Here is an 18,523-nt window from a genome sequence, read left to right on the forward strand (position 1 = left end):
CAGAAGCTGTGGTACACATTGGTATCAATGACATAGAGATGGCAGGTATTGGGAGGAAGTTAAAAAGTAGGACCTCAAAGGTAGTAATCTCTGGATTACTCCAGTACCACGTTCTAACAAGAGTATAAATATGAAATTAGGAAGAACAATGTGTGGTTTGAGGCATGCAGGAGGGAGGGCTCCTGATTCTTGGGGCATTGGGACCAGTTCTGCAGCAGAAAGCATCTATGCAAAAAGGACGGCTTGTACCTCACAGAACTGGGACCAATGTCCTCGCGGGAAGGTTCATTGTTGTGGTTGGGGAGGGTTTAAACTAAATTAGCAGGGGGGTGTTCACCAGCATATAGGAGAAAAAAGAAATAAGGTGAGAGTGTTGAATAGTACTAGAGAAGGAACATACAAACATACGAATTAGGAGCAGGAGTAGGCCACTCGGCCCTTCGAGCCTGCTCCGCCATTCAATAAGTTCATGGCTGCACTTATTACTCCACATTTCCACCTAACCCCGATAACTTCCACTCCCTTGCTTATCAAGAATCTATCTACCTCTGCCTTAAAAATATTCAAAGACTGTGCTTCCACCGCCTTTTGAGGAAGAGAATTCCAAAGATGCACGACCCTCTGAGAGAAAAATTTCTCCTCATATCTGTCTTAAATGGGTGACCCCTTATTTTTAAATAGTTCTAGATTCTCCCACAAGGGGAAACATCCTTTCTACATCCACCCTGTCAAGACTCCTCAGGATCATACATGTTTGAATCAAGTCAACTTTTACTCTTCTAAATTCCAGCAGATACAGGCCTAGCCTGTCCAATATTTCCTCGTAAGTCAGCCCGCCCATTCCAGGTATTAGTCCTGTAAGCCTTCTCTGTACTGCCTCCAACACATTTACATCCTTCCTTAAATAAGGAGACCAGTACTGTACACAGTACTCCAGATGTGGTCTCACCAATGCCCTGTATAGCTGAAGCATAACCTCCCTACTTTTGTATTCAATTCCCCTCGTGATAAATGATAACATTCTATTAGCTTTCCTAATTATGTGCTGTATCTGCGATTCATGCACTAGGACACCTAGATCCCTCTGCATCTTAGACCTTCGCAATCTCTCTCCATTTAGATAATATGCATTTTTATTCTTCCTGCCAAGTGGACAATTTCCCACTTTCCCACTTTGTACTACAAGGAATACAAGGACAGGTTTGGAATACATGCAAGTAACCTAACAAAGTGTGGTGAGTAAGGTTGGTGAACTACAAGCACAAATAGCTTTGTGGGAATACGATGTAGTGGTAATAATGGAAACATGGCTTGAAAATGGTGAGGACTGGGTGCTTGATATTCAGGGATATAAAGTGTTCAGAAAAGATAGAGAAGGGAAAAAGGGAGGTGGGTGGCAGAACTAATTAGGGAAGACATTGTAGTTTTGGAATGAGAGGATGCCCTTGAGGGAGCAAGGACAGAATCTATTTGGTTAGAGTTAAGAATCAAAAATGGAATGATCACACTACTGCGGGTATTCTATAGGCCTCCAAGTAGTGAGAGAGAGATAGAGAAGCAAATCTGCAGGGAAATCACAGAGATGTGCAAGAACTATAGAGTGGTGATTGGGGGACTTCAATTACCCAATCATCAATTGAGATAATGTTAAGGTAAAGGCTATGAGGGGAAGAAATTCCTGAAATGTATTCTGGAGAACTTCCTTGACCAGTATGTTCTCAGTCCAACTAAGAAGGAGGCATTGCTGGATCTGGTGCTGGGGACTGAGGTGGGCTAAGTGGACCAAGTGTCTGTGGGTAAGGATGATCATTGTATCATAAGGTTTATAGATTAGTAACGCAGAAGAGCAAGGAGCAATCTAAAGTAGAACTTCTAAATGGGAGAGAGATAACTTCAATGGGATGGGAGAGGATCTATTTAGGATAAAATGGAACCAAAGACTGACAAGAAAAAGTGTAACGGAACAATGGGTGATCTTTAAGGAGGAGATGCTTCAGGTAGAGGCGAGGGACATTCCAACAAGGCCAAGAGGTAAGGAAATCAAAGTCAGGGCTCATTGGATGATGAGAGAGATAGAGATTATGATGAAACAAAAAGAGGGCATATAATGCATGTCTGGTTAATTCTTCAACTGAGAACCAGGCCAAAGACAATAAGTTGAAATGGGATGTGAAGAGGAAAATAAGACTGGCAAAGAGAGAATATGAGAACAGTTAACATAAAAGAGAACCCAAAAATCTTCTACCGGCATGTAAATAGTAAGAGGGTAGTAAGAGGTGGGATGGGCCTATTAGAGACAGAGGATAGTATATGCTTAGAGGCCCAGGGCATGGCTAGAATACTTAATGAGTACTTTGTATCAGTGTTTACTAAGGAAGAGGATGCTGATAAAATATTGGTAGAAGTGGAGATGGTAGAGGTAACGGACGAGATGAAAATTGATGGGCAGGATGTACTAAAAAGTCTGGCTATGCTTAGAGTGGAAAAGTCACCTGGTCCGGATGGTTTGCATCCCAGGTTGCTAAAGGAAGTGAGAGTGGAGATAGCGGAAGGGCTTGCTATGATCTTCCATCTTCCCTAGATATGGGGAAGGTGCCAGAGGTTTGGAGAGTGGCAAATGTGACACCCTTATTCATGAAAGGGCATAAGGACAGTCCGAGCAACTAGAGGCCAGTTAGTTTAACATCAGTGGTGAATAAGCTTTTAGAAACTACAATCAGGGAAAAAGATTAACAGGCACTTGGAGAAGTTTGAGTTACTTAAGGAGAGCCAACAGGGATTTGTAAAAGGCAGATTGTGCTTGACCAATCTAATTGAATTTTTCAATGAAGTAGCACAGAAGGTTGATGAAGGGAATGCAATGGATGTTGGCTATATGAATTTGAAGAAAGCATTTTTCAAAGTACCACATAAAAGGCTGGTTAACAAAATTGAGTGAAATAGAAGGGTCATTAGCTGCTTTGATAAAAAATTGGCTTAAGGACAGAAAACCGCAAGTCATGGTAAATGGTTCTGTTTCAGACTGGAGGATAGTAGACTGTGGTGTTCCTCAAGGGTCAGTGCTGGAAGGACAGCTTTTTTGATATCTATGACTTGGATCTTGGAATACAGAGTAGAATTTCAAAATTTGCCGATGATATCAGACTTGGAGGCGTGACAAACAAATTGACTGCAAAAGGACAAGTGGCAGATGGAATTTAATACATAGAAGTGTGAGGTGATGCAATTTGGCAGAAGGGTTAGGAAGAGGCAATATAGACTTAATGGCACAGTTCTAAAGAACGTGCAGGGGTAGAGGGACCTTGGGATCCATGTGCATAGATTCTCAAAGGTGGCAGGACATATTGAGGGAGAAGTTAGCAAAGCATGTGAGATTTTGGGCTTCATAAATAGAGGTATTGGGTTAAAATTTGTCAGCCTGTCGTGGGCCCTGGTAGCAGCACCTGAAGCAGCTGCTGTAGCTGCATGTCACATGTGTGGTTGGCCGACTGCAATTACGCAGCCAACCAATTAACATAACCGTGATGTGGGGCCCATCCTATTGCAGGATGGGAGCAGGCTACGAGGCGCTGATGGTGGCGTCAGCTGATGAGAACTCAGCTGCTGGTGCCATCTTTAAAATGTCACCAGCCCTACTTGTTCTGCTGCCTTTCGCTGATGCAGTGAATCTGGAGTGCTGCCGGACCCCCCTCTACTGCTGCTGTGACTCATGGACCTCCCGCTCACCACCACCACCACCCCACCACCACCATTGTGTTTGATTCCTCAGAGATTGATTGCTCTGTGCTGTGTTTGTTAGACTGCTCACTAAGCTGTCAGTCAACCTGAGAGAGCGCGATTCCAAAAGTAAAACTAAGATAGATCTGGCAGCCATCTGAATTAAAGCCTACATGCACAGAAATCATGAGTCTATTTTTTTAATACTCGGGGTACGAAACACAACTGCTGTTGCTATTGGACTCCCCACTGCTGCTGCTGCTGTAACTCCTGGTCACCGCACTACTGCTGCTGCTGTAACACCTGGACTCCCCTCTACTGCTGCTGCCGGACTCACCATTGCTGCTGCTGCTGTAATTCCTGGTCCCCACTGTACTACTGCTGCTGCTGTTGTAACTCCTCGGCCCCCTCTACCACTGCTGCTACGACTGTAACCCTGGATCCCCCTCTACTGCTGCTGTGCTGCTGGGCCCCCTCTGTTGTGTTATTGCTTTCTTCAGCAATAATGTACCAAACCATCTTAAGCTGAATGGTAATTAAACAGTGCGTTCTTTATTGTTAAGTAACAGGTTTAGAACTGAGCTCTATAATACACACGTGACCAGGTGACTAACACAACTCCAACTAAACTGTCATCTGTTGGTTGATGTCACTTCCTGTGATGATGTGTGAAGTACTCAAACTGTTGAAGTGACATCACAACACCCTCTGCTGCTGCTGTAACTCCTGGACCCCCTCTACTACTACTGCTGCTGTTGCTGCCCCCGTGCACCCCCCACCCCAGCTACTGATGCTGCTGTAACTCCTGGACCCCCTCTACTACTACTGCTGCTGCTGCTGCCCCCGCGCACCCCCCACCCCAGATACTGATGCTGCTGTAACTCCTGGACCCCCTCCACTACTACTGTTGCTACTGCTGCCCCCGTACCCACCCCCCCCCCCCCACCCCAGCTGCTGGTGCTGGTGCTGGACCCTTCTCTGCTGCTGCTGATGTAACTCCTTCACCTCCCTGTGCGCCTGCACCAGTACTGTGGACTGACTGGACTGAGTGGGAGACAAGAGGGATCATGTCCAAGGCAAGACACCGGGTGGCCCCATGGCTTAGCGATGCCTCCCTGGAGATTCTCCTCCAGGCTACAAGGGAAAGGTGGGAGGTCCACTTTCCCAGGGATGACACGAAGAGGTCCTCCCACCTGACCAAGCAAGCCTGGATGGAGATCACAGAGGAGGTCAGCAGCCGTAGGATCACCTCCCAAGGACTGGGTCCCATGCCACAAGAGGTTCAATTACCTCCTTCGCTCTGCCAAGGTGAGTCCTCCATATCCATCTCATCTTTGAGGCTTGCTTGTGGCTACGCGGGAGGGAGTGCTACATGGTGGTGGAGGGAGTGAGGCGGTGGCAAGGGAGTCAGGCATTACTGCCTCTCGGAGATAGGCCACCTTCTTTCAGAGCTCAACCCCCCTTACATCCCCTGAGAGCGGACATGGGGAGGAGCCATTTGGAAGACCTCATAAGGGGATGAGGAGCTGCCGCTAGCATAAGTGTTCTGTTGTTCTTTGTGCAAAGTCTAATTGTGTCCCTCTTTCCACTTGCAGGAGAAACAAGCCCATTAAACCAAGGAGACCTGGAGGACAGGCAGTGGATCCCTGATGTGCGTCTTCTGACGTTGACAGAGGAGGAGGCTCTGGAGCTAGTGAGGGCCTAGGGCAGCTATGCAATTGCAGACGATGAGACTGGAATGTCCGCACAAGACAGTGACACAGTTCCTGTGTCCTCCACCACACTTCTGGAGATCCACATCATGCATGGTTGGCATGAGGAGATCAGAACAACTTAACCCACAAATGTTTGTGTTCTCTCATGCAGGTCATGGCACTTGGGGGCCAACCTCAGCCACTGGGGCAGGGGGCCTGCCGTCAACCTCTGAGGAGGAGGAACAGTCAGAGGATGCACCGTCACATCATTCCCCTGCACCTTCCACCAGCACAGATACTCTCACGTCAGTGGGTATGCCCTTGGGCTTAGATTCAGGGTCACAAGCTGGTGAGAGCACCACGCACGCACCCAAGCAGCTACAGAGGCTGTGACAGCTGAGGACACTGACAGTCGAAGGACTGTTGGTGGCCAGGCCCATGCTGAGCCCAGGCTGATGATGAGCCTCTGGTGTTAGCAGCACAGAACATGCTGGAGTTGCAGAGAGAGGTAAGGGAACATCTGGCGGAGTTGCCAGAGGTAATGCATGGCCATAAGCAGGCAATGGAGGAGTCCATCCATGCATGAGTGCTGCCAGACGCGTGAGCGCATGGCTTCCTCCATCAAGAGCCAGATTCCAAAAATACACAGAGACCAGCACGCCATCACTTGGCCATGAGCTCAACGCAGTAGTGACAAGGCAAGAGAGGGACAAGGCACCTGGAGTCTTCTCTAGGTCCTTGTCCTTCTCTGGTCAGCAGGGAGGTTCAAGTGGCTCTTGAAAGGGAGGAGGAGAGTTTGACCTTCACATCTCGGGGCTCCCCTCAGGGTGCTCTGAGTGTGGTCAGAAGCTCCTCAACCCCTCCGCCAGTGACCCCAGCTCCAGTAGCCATGATGACTGAGGAGGCTCCTGCACCTGTGTAGGAACTTCTCAGCCAGCTGGGGTCCACCAGACCTCAGACAGCCAGAGGACGCCTACCAAAGTCATCCAAGGCGAAGGGATAGCCTGATCAGCAGGTTGCCTCTACCTAAATTGCCAGCGCAGGGGTCACACCATATAGAAGCACACAAAAGTATATAAAGAAAAGCACCTAGATGCATTTGGGACTTCACAAGTGTATTAGCTGTGGTCTTTGCTCTGGTTGCTACAATTGTGCTAATAAATAGAGATCAGATTCATTGCTGTAAATAGCTCATGCTTTCATTGCTGACTTGTGAGATGCAACCTTCACCCTTGCTTCTTCAATGGGCTGCCAGTGTAGGCACAGGCCACATTTAGTCAGTGTCTCAGATGTGTCAGTATGCATGGTGATGCTGGGCTCTAGGCACTGACATGCAATAAGAAGGAGGCAACAGGCAGAATTCAGTGAAGTGAGTATTTATCACTTTGAGAGGCTATCATGGTGGCAGGAAGCAGGTATGCATGAGATTGTGTCTTGCCTCCCTTGCCCGTCTCTCAATGGCCCTGGCCTCCGGTGCAAGGGAAGCAAGATCCAGTACTGCCTGCTCAGTAACCCCCTCCACATCTTCCTCATCGGATAAGGATTGCCGATCAATCATGTCCTTTTTATGCAAGACCTCCCCCCTCTGCAGTGCTAGATTGTGCAGAGCACAGCAGACCACCGCAATATGTAAGACCCTCACTAGGGCATTCTGCAGGGCTCTACCAGATAGATCGAGGCTCCGGAAACTCATTTTCAGCAGCCCAATGGCCTGCTCAATGGTCACTCACGTGGACCCGCAGCAGATGTTGTATCTCTCCTGTGCTGCAGTGCAAGGGTTCCTCACAGGCGTGAGTAGCCATGTCTTCAATGAGTAGCCCTTGTCCCTGAAAATCTATCCCTGAAGTTGAGTGGGGGGGGGGAGGGGGGGCGGGTCTGAAAAGCTGTGGCACCTGGGACTGTCAAAGTATGTAGGCATGGTGGCTGCGACCCAGGAAGTGGGCACACACCTGCAGGATGCAGTTTCGGTAGTAGCAAACCAGTTGTATATGGAGCAAATAGAAGCCTTTCCTGTTGATGAAGGCCACTGGATGCTCCGTGGGACCCTTGATGGCCACATTTGTACAGTCGATGACACCTTGCACCTGGGGAATCCAGAGATGACCCCAAATCCAATGGCTCTCTCCGCCTGACTGTCAGGGTCGGTTCGGTACCAGACATAGTCGCTGGTCCTCTTGAACAAGGCATTTGTCACCTTGATGCAGTGATCGGCTGTGTTGTATGATCGCCATAAAAGTGATGTGCCTTTAAGATCTCAGTATGCTAATGAGTTAAGTACCAGGATGTAGTCATGTGACTACAAGCCAGCGTCACTCTGCAGCTGTAACACCTAGAGGAAGATTCTGTAAATAATTTGCTCTGTACTGTAGAATAGTTAGCTGTTAATAAACATGTTAGAGATCTTCAACAAATTGGACTCCATGCATCTCATTTATGTTGCATCAGACAGCATAAAGAACTCATTATATATCGGCAGTGGTGGTGAAAAGACAAAGTCTAATTTGAAGACAGCAGGTAAAACAGCTGTGAAAATGAACCTTCCGACAGCCAAAAGAGAAAGTTCAACAGAAGTACTGACGCAAAAAGTGAAAAGAAGAAAGAACCTACCTCCATCTGTAGAAGACAGAACGCTGAATGGCAGGCTGCAAATAACTTCCTGTGATCGGGTGAGTCATTGGTCCAGGGTTACTAGTTTAAATAAACAAGCTTTGAAGTGCTTAAAAGATTGATTTTTGTTCAAAGGCTTCGTAAAAAAAAAAGTGTAAGACCTGATTCCTCTCCCAGGCTGATTGAGGTCGGTGCCATTACAGGAGGTGTCCAATAGCAAAAAGCTCAGAAATCCTCCGAACACTGCAGAGTCTCCATTCATGCAGCCAATGCTTTTTAAGAAAAATCATCATTAAACAACTCGAGTGTGAAGAACATAAACAAACTCTAGTAAAAAAAAAATTGACCTGCCTATTGAATAGCTGTGTAAACAGGCAAGCTTAATTGCTGCAAGCAAGATAAACACAGAACACTGTCAAACACCTGTTACTCTCCATCCAGGCAACTGGTCTAAATAAAAAAAGAGAATTTCTTAAAGGGAAAACAGCACAGAATGAATAGAACAATGTTAAATAAAGAACAGAAAGCAAAAAAAAGCAGAAAGATGGACACCAAATTTCCTAGCAAGAACTGGAAGGCCATTGACACCATATCCAAGTTCAAACTTTTTAAACAAAGAATGCAGTTATGCTTCACAGACAAATGATTGTAAAACCAGAAAAGCAAGCTCGAAAAATACTGATAGCAGTTGGAAATGAGGGGTTACTCAGAATCAAAACCCTCGAGCTTATCTGAAGAGGACCAGAAATATCCAGCAAAGATATGGAAAGTGCTAGAAGATCAGCTCCAATTAAGAGTGAATTCTAGAATTCACGACCTGGAATTGATGTCCTACAGGCAACAACCACAGGAATAATAGACCAATTCAACAGTAGATGCCGTAGTAAGGGCAATGAATGTGATTTTTCAGAAACTGAGCTGTCGGACTGAATAATGGAGCTAGTGATTGTCTCAGCACCCATTTATGCTTTTCAGATAGACCTCTTGGGGAAAAAGAAAGGTCACAGCAGTGATGCGCTGCTAGAAGATGGCAGGAAATATGAAGCCATTGGCCATTGTAGCTGGACAACAGCATCAGCAAGCACGAGGTGCAGCCAACAGTATCGGCACGATAACCAGGTCGAAAAGAGCAAGCAAGCTATGTGATAAGTGTGGTTGGTCCCACTCACCGCAAAACTGTCCTGCATTTCAAGATCTGTGCAAGGCGTGTGGTGCAAAAGGAAACTGTGCCCGCCCTATGCAAGAAATCTGGCTCCAAAGAGGCAGCCAGAGGTCACAGTAGGACACAAGCAAACAGAAGACAGGTGCAGCAACAGAGCAACAAGGAAAGTGCCAGAGACCTGCATAAATGCAAGCCGATGCATGATGTCCACAGTGAAACAAACCTGAGACAAGACTCAGAGCAGAGTAATTTTGAGACAGAAGACAAGCAGGTATTTCGCATTGTGAACCTGACAGATTGCGTTGATGAAGTCAAACAACTGGAAGCTTTTGTTACTATTAACATCACATGCCCAAAGAAAGTTGGCAAACACACACTCAGAGTTAAGATTGACACTGAAGGTAATGAAAGTATCCTACTAGTCTGAATCCTGAAGGAAATGTACCCGAGTCATTGGAAATCAATGATCCAACGACAACTGCGACGTTAACTGCAGACAATGGGTCACCCACCCCTTGCAGTGGCACACTGACAATGCAATACAGATATGGCAAGACAGCATGGAAACCACAAATATTTTACCTCATAGGCATGAGCAGACCAGCAATGGCAGGACTACCAGTACATAAGGATCTCAACATCATAACAGCGGCACAGTGGCGCAGTGGTTAGCACCGCAGCCTCACAGCTCCAGGGACCCGGGTTCGATTCCGGGTACTGCCTGTGTGGAGTTTGCAAGTTCTCCCTGTGTCTGCGTGGGTTTTCTCCGGGTGCTCCGGTTTCCTCCCACAAGCCAAAAGACTTGCAGGTTGATAGGTAAATTGGCCATTATAAATTGTCACTAGTATAGGTAGGTGGTAGGGAAATATAGGGACAGGTGGGGATGTTTGGTCGGAATATGGGATTAGTGTAGGATTAGTATAAATGGGTGGCTGATGTTCGGCACAGACTCGGTGGGCCGAAGGGCCTGTTTCAGTGCTGTATCTCTAATCTAATCTAATAACTATCCACGAGGTCACCAAGGCACCCATTACAGCAGAAGGGACCAGGGGTATCCGCATTGAGTCACAGTTCCTCCAGGATCTCAGTGGTTCTGGCTTGGAAAGTATCAGCCCTGTCTCAGAGATGCCACACCAAGAGAATGAAGATCCAAATTCAGATGGTGAATGTTCTTTGTCAACAGGTAGTGTTTCTTCACGCTCAAGCGACTCAGATGAAGAGACTGACATGGTAACCACTGAAAAGCAAAGGCTGGCAGTGGGGAGCATTCCCAATGCAGAATCTCCAAGAACTGGAACCCACTCGCAGACTCTGGCCGGCATCAAACGATGCAGTCTGGAAATCCAGCAACAGCACAACTATGCTGCACCCTCACCTCTGCTCTCTGAAGAACCACCAGCACTAAAACGAGCCAGAGGGACCGGTACCTCCATGAGGCCAAGTACTCCTTCCCCAACAAGTCCTCAACCTTGAGCCACCGGGCTTCAGACACAAAGGATGAGGAGAGGCGAAGGACGCACAATGTCCTGAAGAGGCAGAGGAAGAATAAGTTGAAGCATTGATGTTGGTTCTTCGAGATGAGGTGCCAGAACTTTCCAAGAATGACAAGGCCTCAAAAGTGGTCATCCTGAGGAAAGCAACAGAGTATATCAGCAGGCTGAAGGCAGAGCAACAGGAACTGAATGCAGAAAGGGAGAAACATCAGAAAAAACAGCAACAGCTGAGACGCAAATTCTCCGAGCAAGAGTTGTCAAACCGTCAAAATGATACATGGACTCTTAATCTTCTCTACTTGTAAATTTTCTCATCTCTATCCTGTACAACTACATTTGGTGTTATCTAATGTTATGTGTTTTTACTTGCAGCATACAAGACCTTTCTTTGGAAAGAAAGGGAATGTTGTATGATCGCCATCAGAATGATGTCCCTTTAAGATCTTAGTATGCTAATGAGTTAAGTATCAGGATGTAGTCATGTGACTACCAGCCAGAGTCACTCTGCAACTGCAACACCTAGTGGAAGGTTCTGTAAATTGTTTGCTCTATACTGTATAAATAGTTTAGCTGTTAATAAACCTGTTAGAGATCTTCAACAAACTGGACTCCACGCATCTCATTAATGTTGCATCAAACAACATAAAGAACTCATTACAGGCTGCTGCCCCCACACACGTTCCCAGTGGATCCCTGGAATGAGCCAGTCACATAAAAGTTGAGTTCCATGGTGATCTTCAGGGTCACAGGCATTGGGTGCCCACCAAAGCCCATGGGTCGCAGCTCACCCTGCAGCATGGAGCGTCAGTTGGTGACAGCCTCCTTGGAGAGCCACAGACTTCACTAATGGTCAGACATTTGGAGGTAACTGAGGTGAGTCCAGTACCCTCTCGGGCCTGGATAGGCACTTCTTGGTGTGGCCGACTACTGTCGCTCTCCTATTGGAGCTTCACAGGTGGGCCCAGCTGGACGAGAGTGGTCCCAAAGGAAGAGTGCTAAATTGGGGGAAGGCCAACTATACCAAAATTCGGCAGGAGCTGGGGAATGTAGATTGGGAGCAGCTGTTTGAAGGTAAATCCACATTTGATATGTGGGAGGCTTTTAAAGAGAGGTTGATTAGCGTGCAGGAGAGACATGTTCCTGTGAAAATGAGGGATAGAAATGGCAAGATTAGGGAACCATGGATGACAGGTGAAATTGTGAAACTAGCTAAGAGGAAAAAGGAAGCATACATAAGGTCTAGGAGGCTGAAGAAAGACGAAGCTTTGAAAGAATATCGGGAATGTAGGACCAATATGAAACGAGGAATTAAGAGGGCTAAAAGGGGTCATGAAATATCTTTAGCAAACAGGGTTAAGGAAAATCCCAAAGCCTTTTATTCATATATAAGGAGCAAGAGGGTAACTAGAGAAAGGATTGGCCCACTCAAGGACAAAGGAGGAAAGTTATGCGTGGAGTCAGAGAAAATGGGTGAGATTCTAAACGAGTACTTTGCATCGGTATTCACCGAGGAGAGGGACATGATGGATGTTGAGGTTAGGGACAGATGTTTGATTACTCTAGGTCAAGTCGGCATAAGGAGGGAGGAAGTGTTGGGTATTCTAAAAGGCATTAAGGTGGACAAGTCCCCAGGTCAGGATGGGATCTATCCCAGGTTACTGAGGGAAGCGAGAGAGGAAATAGCTGGGGCCTTAACAGATATCTTTGCAGCATCCTTAAACACGGGTGAGGTCCCGGAGGACTGGAGAATTGCTAATGTTGTCCCCTTGTTTAAGAAGGGTAGCAGGGAAAATCCAGGTAATTACAGACCGGTGAGCCTGACATCAGTAGTAGGGAAGCTGCTGGAGAAGATACTGAGGGATAGGATCTATTCCCATTTGGAAGAAAATGGGCTTATCAGTGATAGGCAACATGGTTTTGTGCAGGGAAGGTCATGTCTTACCAACTTAATAGAATTCTTTGAGGAAGTGACAAAGTTGATTGATGAGGGAAGGGCTGTAGATGTCATATACATGGACTTCAGTAAGGCGTTTGATAAGGTTCCCCATGGTAGGCTGATGGAGAAAGTGAAGTCGCATGGGGTCCAGGGTGTACTAGCTAGATGGATAAAAAACTAGCTGGGCAACAGGAGACAGAGAGTAGCAGTGGAAGGGAGTTTCTCAAAATGGAGACGTGTGACCAGTGGTGTTCCACAGGGATCCGTGCTGGGACCACTGTTGTTTGTGATATACATAAATGATTTGGAGGAAAGTATAGGTGGTCTGATTAGCAAGTTTGCAGATGACACTAAGATTGGTGGAGTAGCAGATAGTGAAGGGGACTGTCAGAGAATACAGCAGAATATAAATAGATTGGAGAGTTGGGCAGAGAAATGGCAGATGGAGTTCAATCAGGGCAAATGCGAGGTGATGCATTTTGGAAGATCCAATTCAAGAGTGAACTGTACAGTAAATGGAAAAGTCCTGGGGAAAATTGATGTCCAGAGAGATTTGGGTGTTCAGGTCCATTGTTCCCTGAAGGTGGCAACGCAGGTCAATAGAGTGGTCAAGAAGGCATACGGCATGCTTTCCTTCATCGGACGGGGTATTGAGTACAAGGGTTGGCAGGTCATGTTACAGTTGTATAAGACTTTGGTTCGGCCACATTTGGAATACTGCGTGCAGTTCTGGTCACCACATTACCAAAAGGATGTAGATGCTTTGGAGAGGGTGCAGAGGAGGTTCATCAGGATGTTGCCTGGTATGGAGGGCGCTAGCTATGAAGAGAGGTTGAGCAGATTAGGATTATTTTCATTAGAAAGACAGAGGTTGAGGGGGGACCTGATTGAGGTGTACAAAATCATGAGAGGTATAGACAGGGTAGATAGCAAGAAGCTTTTTCCCAGAGTGGGGGATTCAATTACGAGGGGTCACGAGTTCAAAGTGAGAGGGGAAAAATTTCGGGGGGATATGCGTGGAAAGTTGTTTACGCAGAGGGTGGTGGGTGCCTGGAACGCGTTGCCAGCGGAGGTGGTAGACGCGGGCACGATATCGTCTTTTAAGATGTATCTAGACAGATACATGAATGGGCAGGAAGCAAAGAGATACAGACCCTTAGAAAATAGGCGACATGTTTAGATAGAGGATCTGGATCGGCGCAGGCTTGGAGGGTCGAAGGGCCTGTTCCTGTGCTGTAATTTTCTTTGTTCTTTGTTCTTTGATTTTAGACCTCCCACCCTCTGAGCCGCTGCTGCGTGGCACAGGGGTCCACAAAGGGGGTTGTATGAGATCCATGCCAGCTGATTTTTACCCCTCCCATGCACTTTTCTTGCAGAGATGAATTTGCCTTGGGACTTTTCTGTTGCTACTCCACTCAAGAAGCTTGACAGCATCCAGGACAAAGCAGCCTGCTTGATTTGCACCCCATCCACAAACATTCACTCCCTCCACCACAGATGCACAGTGGCAGCAGTGTACACCATCTACAAGATGCACTGCAGCAACGCACCAAGGCTCCTTAGACAGCACCTTCCAAACCCATGACCTCTACCAACTAGAAGGACAAGGGCAGCAGATGCATGGGAACACCACCACCTGCAAGTTCCCCTCCAAGTCACAAACCATCCTAATTTGGAACGATATCACCATTCCTTCACTGTTGCTGGGTCAAAATCTTGGAACTCCCTCCCTAACAGCACTGTGGGTGTACCAACCCCATATAGACTGCAGCGGTTCAAGAAGGCAGCTCACCACCACCTTCTCAAGGGCAATGAGGGATGGGCAATAAATGCTGGCCTAGCCAGCGATGCCTACATCCCCCGTGAACAAATAAAAAAAGACACGCTAATACCCCTCAGTCCCATGCAAAGAGCCCAGCACCCAAGATTGCGCCCAAACTCCCCTTGCACCTAAGACTGCACCAACCCTTGCAGAGAGCTCAGCACCACAGGCCGGCAATGGCTTCCATTCCCCTTTCCTCCCTTATCCACTGCTCCCCATGGCTGTCTTCCCGCAGCAGCGCTGAGACCTCTGCAACGTCCCCATAAAATTTGCTTCAGTTCAGTGCAAATGCATTCTAACTAGCAGTTCAGCAATTTAAATTGCATTCTTGCCACTTTATGGTGGCAACCCCACCTTGGACCTTTCCCTCTGTTGACAAAATCTGCAACAAAGGTCACGACATCGGGTTTCCAGGCAAACACATCCATCCTGACTTTTTTGGCCCCCCGCACCTTCTGCTCCCGCTCCTGCTGGCCAGATAAAATCTAGCTCATTGAGTACAAAAGCAGTCAAGTTATGCTGAACCTTTATAAAGCTCTGGTTAGGCCCCAACTGGAATATTACGTCCAGTTCTGGTCATCACATTTTAGGAAGGATGTGAAGGTCATTGAGAGGGTGCAGAGGAAATTTACCAGAATTGTTCCAGGGATGGAGGATTTTAGCTACAAGGTTAGGTTGGAAAAGTTGATGTGTTCTTCTTAGAGCAAAGGAGATCGAGGGAGATGTGATAAGATTATGACAGGTTTCGATAAGGTAGACAAAGATAAGCAGTTCCCATTAGCTGATGGTACAAGGACTAGGGGACACAGATTTACGGCTTTTAGCAAGAGGTAAAGAGGGAATGTGAGGAAGAACTGTTTTATGCGGTGAATGATAATGACCTGGAACTCACTGCCTTCAAGGGTGGTGGAAGTGGAGACGATTAATCATTTTAAAAGGATATTGGATGGGTGTTTGAGGGGAAATAAACTTGCAGGGCTACGGGGATCGAAAGGGGGAATGGGACTGATTGCTCTATAGAGAGCTGGCATGAACCCGATGGGCAGAATGGCCTCCTTCTGTGCCATTATTACCATTTGAATCTATTGTGTTAGGCACATAAAGCTGATGTGATAGCAGGCATCACATCATTGCCACCATTGCAATGCTGAACACAAGGAATGCCAGCATATTCCTATGTTGCAATGCTACAGGCACCCAAGGTCTACAGCAGTAACTTTTTTTTCTCCCACCGTCCCTCTGAGTTGGGTTCCAGGACACAGGTGACAAGCCTCCCAGGAGCCCACCAAAATTATTCTAATTAGGCTGTCTCCAGAAAATTCACCAGCGTCAGCGATGGCTAAGGGGGGCTGGTGCAAAGCCTGCCACACTGAATTTTACACCAGGTTTCCACCAAGTCATAAAATCACGGATAGGAAACTTTCCTATTTTGTTGCAATATTACTTGTATCCAGTAACCAGAAGAAATTTTAAATCTTTGAATATGGCTTAACTCCAGCCCAAGAATAGAACCCTCAAGTGCACAGTATGAATTTGCCAGACAGGTTCCCATAAATAGATTGATTTCAGCTTCTGTTTTTCTGCTATGCAGTCTGGTGTATGCGATACATTTTGATATTGTGGATCTCGTAACTACACAACCTAAGCACAAGGTGACACTAGTGTACCAGCCAAATGGGCTCATACAGTGAGTTTCATAACAACAGTATTGATATTCAGGACTTGACAAATGAACAGAAAGAATTTAATATGCATTACTTTACATTGGTTACATTTTTTACTCATCTATGATGAATATTGTTCATTGGATTACTTCAATAATAGAGGAAAGGAACTGTATTGTAAAATTAAGATAGAAACTACAAAAAAGAACCATAAAATATTGATTGACAACCTCAGTGGTTCAGTTTACAAAACTCATTTCACATTATGAAAATGTACTCCTTTATCTGTTCCTACACATACTCAGATTGTAATTGAAATATTATGCCTCATAGTGTGTTGTTAAATCACAGTACAATTTAATTAAAACAGATTGTTTTAAAGCTGATTAAATCATTTAGATAGAGGAAGCCACCTTGACAAGTTCCAACCACCACCTCCACAAAGAACACAAAAAAACTACAAAGGATTATGATTTGTAATATCCTTTCCTTTTTCTGACTGTTTGTATTTTTCTTGAGAGAAAGGGAATGTTTCAGGCTTAGACAGTGAATGTTAATGACTTTACTGTTAGAACGAGGTGGAGGAAAATTAGGATCAGACTCAGCAACAAGTATCATCAATTTTTGGCTTCCTATTTAAAGTCAGGGTCTCAAAATTCAGTTGCATAGCGCCATATTTTCAGCACTAGTGGTCCGTACCACATGAGCACATTTCTGGTGCAGGCCGTGCCAGATGCCATTTTGGGAATTCGCAGGTTGTTAGGGTGGGTGCTGGGACAAGGTGCCAGAAGTATGTAGAGCATGCAAATTGTAATGTCAGTCAGCATATAATGCTGATTTAATTCTAATGACGCCATTTTTGATCTCAAACCTCCAGATAATGCACTCTCTTAATCTCGCACAGCTGAGCATGCATTCAGTAGCAGGAAAGAAACCCCCACCAGTGCTATTTAAAAGGATCATCAACCACTTTCAGATTTGTTGTTGATTAATTTCTATTGGCTGTTAAAGAGTTAGTCGAGTGCTTGGTGATTTGTACTGTTATTTAAAGTTGGTGAAGTCTACAGGGAGTGGAGTGACATGTGGTGAAGGCCTTAGTTCTGACTTCAAGGGTTCTGCTGAGACCACCTGCTCCCAGACATTGATGCAGTAGTTTCTAACCCCTTGTCCTGCAGGATGACAGGCAGAATGAACAGAGGTGACACAGAGAAGGGCAAGCTGCTTGAAGAGAGCGAGGAGTCAGGCTCTCAGCAGGAGGCCTTACCCACCCATGGTCTTCAGGGAGCAATTCTACTACCTCAACCTCAGGGAGGAACAGTGTGTCACTAAGGATGTCCTCATTAAATCTGCCATGTGTTGCAGGCAGACCTGCAGCCTCAGAGTAGGGTGAGGACGGCATTATCAGTGGCTCTGAAGGTGACCGTGGCAATGATTTTTTTTCTTTGCATGGGCTCCTTCCTGACTCAAGCAGACGATATTTCCAACATCTTGCAGTTCACTGTCCACTGTTGTATACAAGAGGTCACTGAACTTCTGTCTGCAAAGAGAGCTGAATACATTTCATTCTCTCTTGCCAGGGATAAGTAGGCAGAGTGAGCACAGAGCTTTCCAGAATTGCAGGCTTCCCAATGGTCCAGGGTGTCATTTTGACTGCACACACATTGGTCTGCAGGCACCACATGTAAATTCAGAGATGTAGCGCAACCAGAAGGGGTTTGATGCACTCAATGTCCGGCTGGTGTGCGACCAGACTCAGTGCATCATGCTTATCAATGGCAGCAGCCATGATGCATTTATTCTGCATCAGTGCACCAAACCATCAGCATTTTAGCCACCATGAGAAACCAGAGGGTGGCTATGAGTGACAACAGCTATCTGCTGACCACCTGGTTCATAATTCTGGTGCACAGCCCATGCACACATGGCCAGCATGTGTATAACAAGAGCCATGCTGCCACAGAAATGTCATCGAGCAGACCATTGGGGTGCTTAAGTAAGGTTTGTGCTGCCTGATCTGCTCTGGAAAACCCCTGCAGAGCCTGTGTCAATGTTCATGGTGGTCTGCCCCATGCTGCACAACCTTACCATCATGACGTCAGAGCCCTTTCCATGAGGTGTACAGCGAGCAGTTGAGAAGGAAAAAGAGGAGGAGGAGGCAACCAACAGAGGCCCTTTCCAGTCAGGCTGTCTGCAATCAGCTCATCCAAACACAACCACAATTTGCTGTTCATCCTGCAGCCTCACGCCTTACCTTCCCTCTGTTACAGACCAGCTCACTCTTGGCCACAATGTCAAAATAAAAGCCAACAGAAGACAAACATTCCAAACCAACTTCATAAATAAAACCATCCAATATTCCATACAAAAGTTGGCTAATCATTTTAGTGCATTCTGCTAGTGCCTGTTTTGAATTTAGTCAGCCCATCGC

Source organism: Heterodontus francisci, chromosome 11 (genome assembly GCF_036365525.1).
Source record: "Heterodontus francisci isolate sHetFra1 chromosome 11, sHetFra1.hap1, whole genome shotgun sequence".
Lineage (NCBI taxonomy): Eukaryota > Metazoa > Chordata > Chondrichthyes > Heterodontiformes > Heterodontidae > Heterodontus > Heterodontus francisci.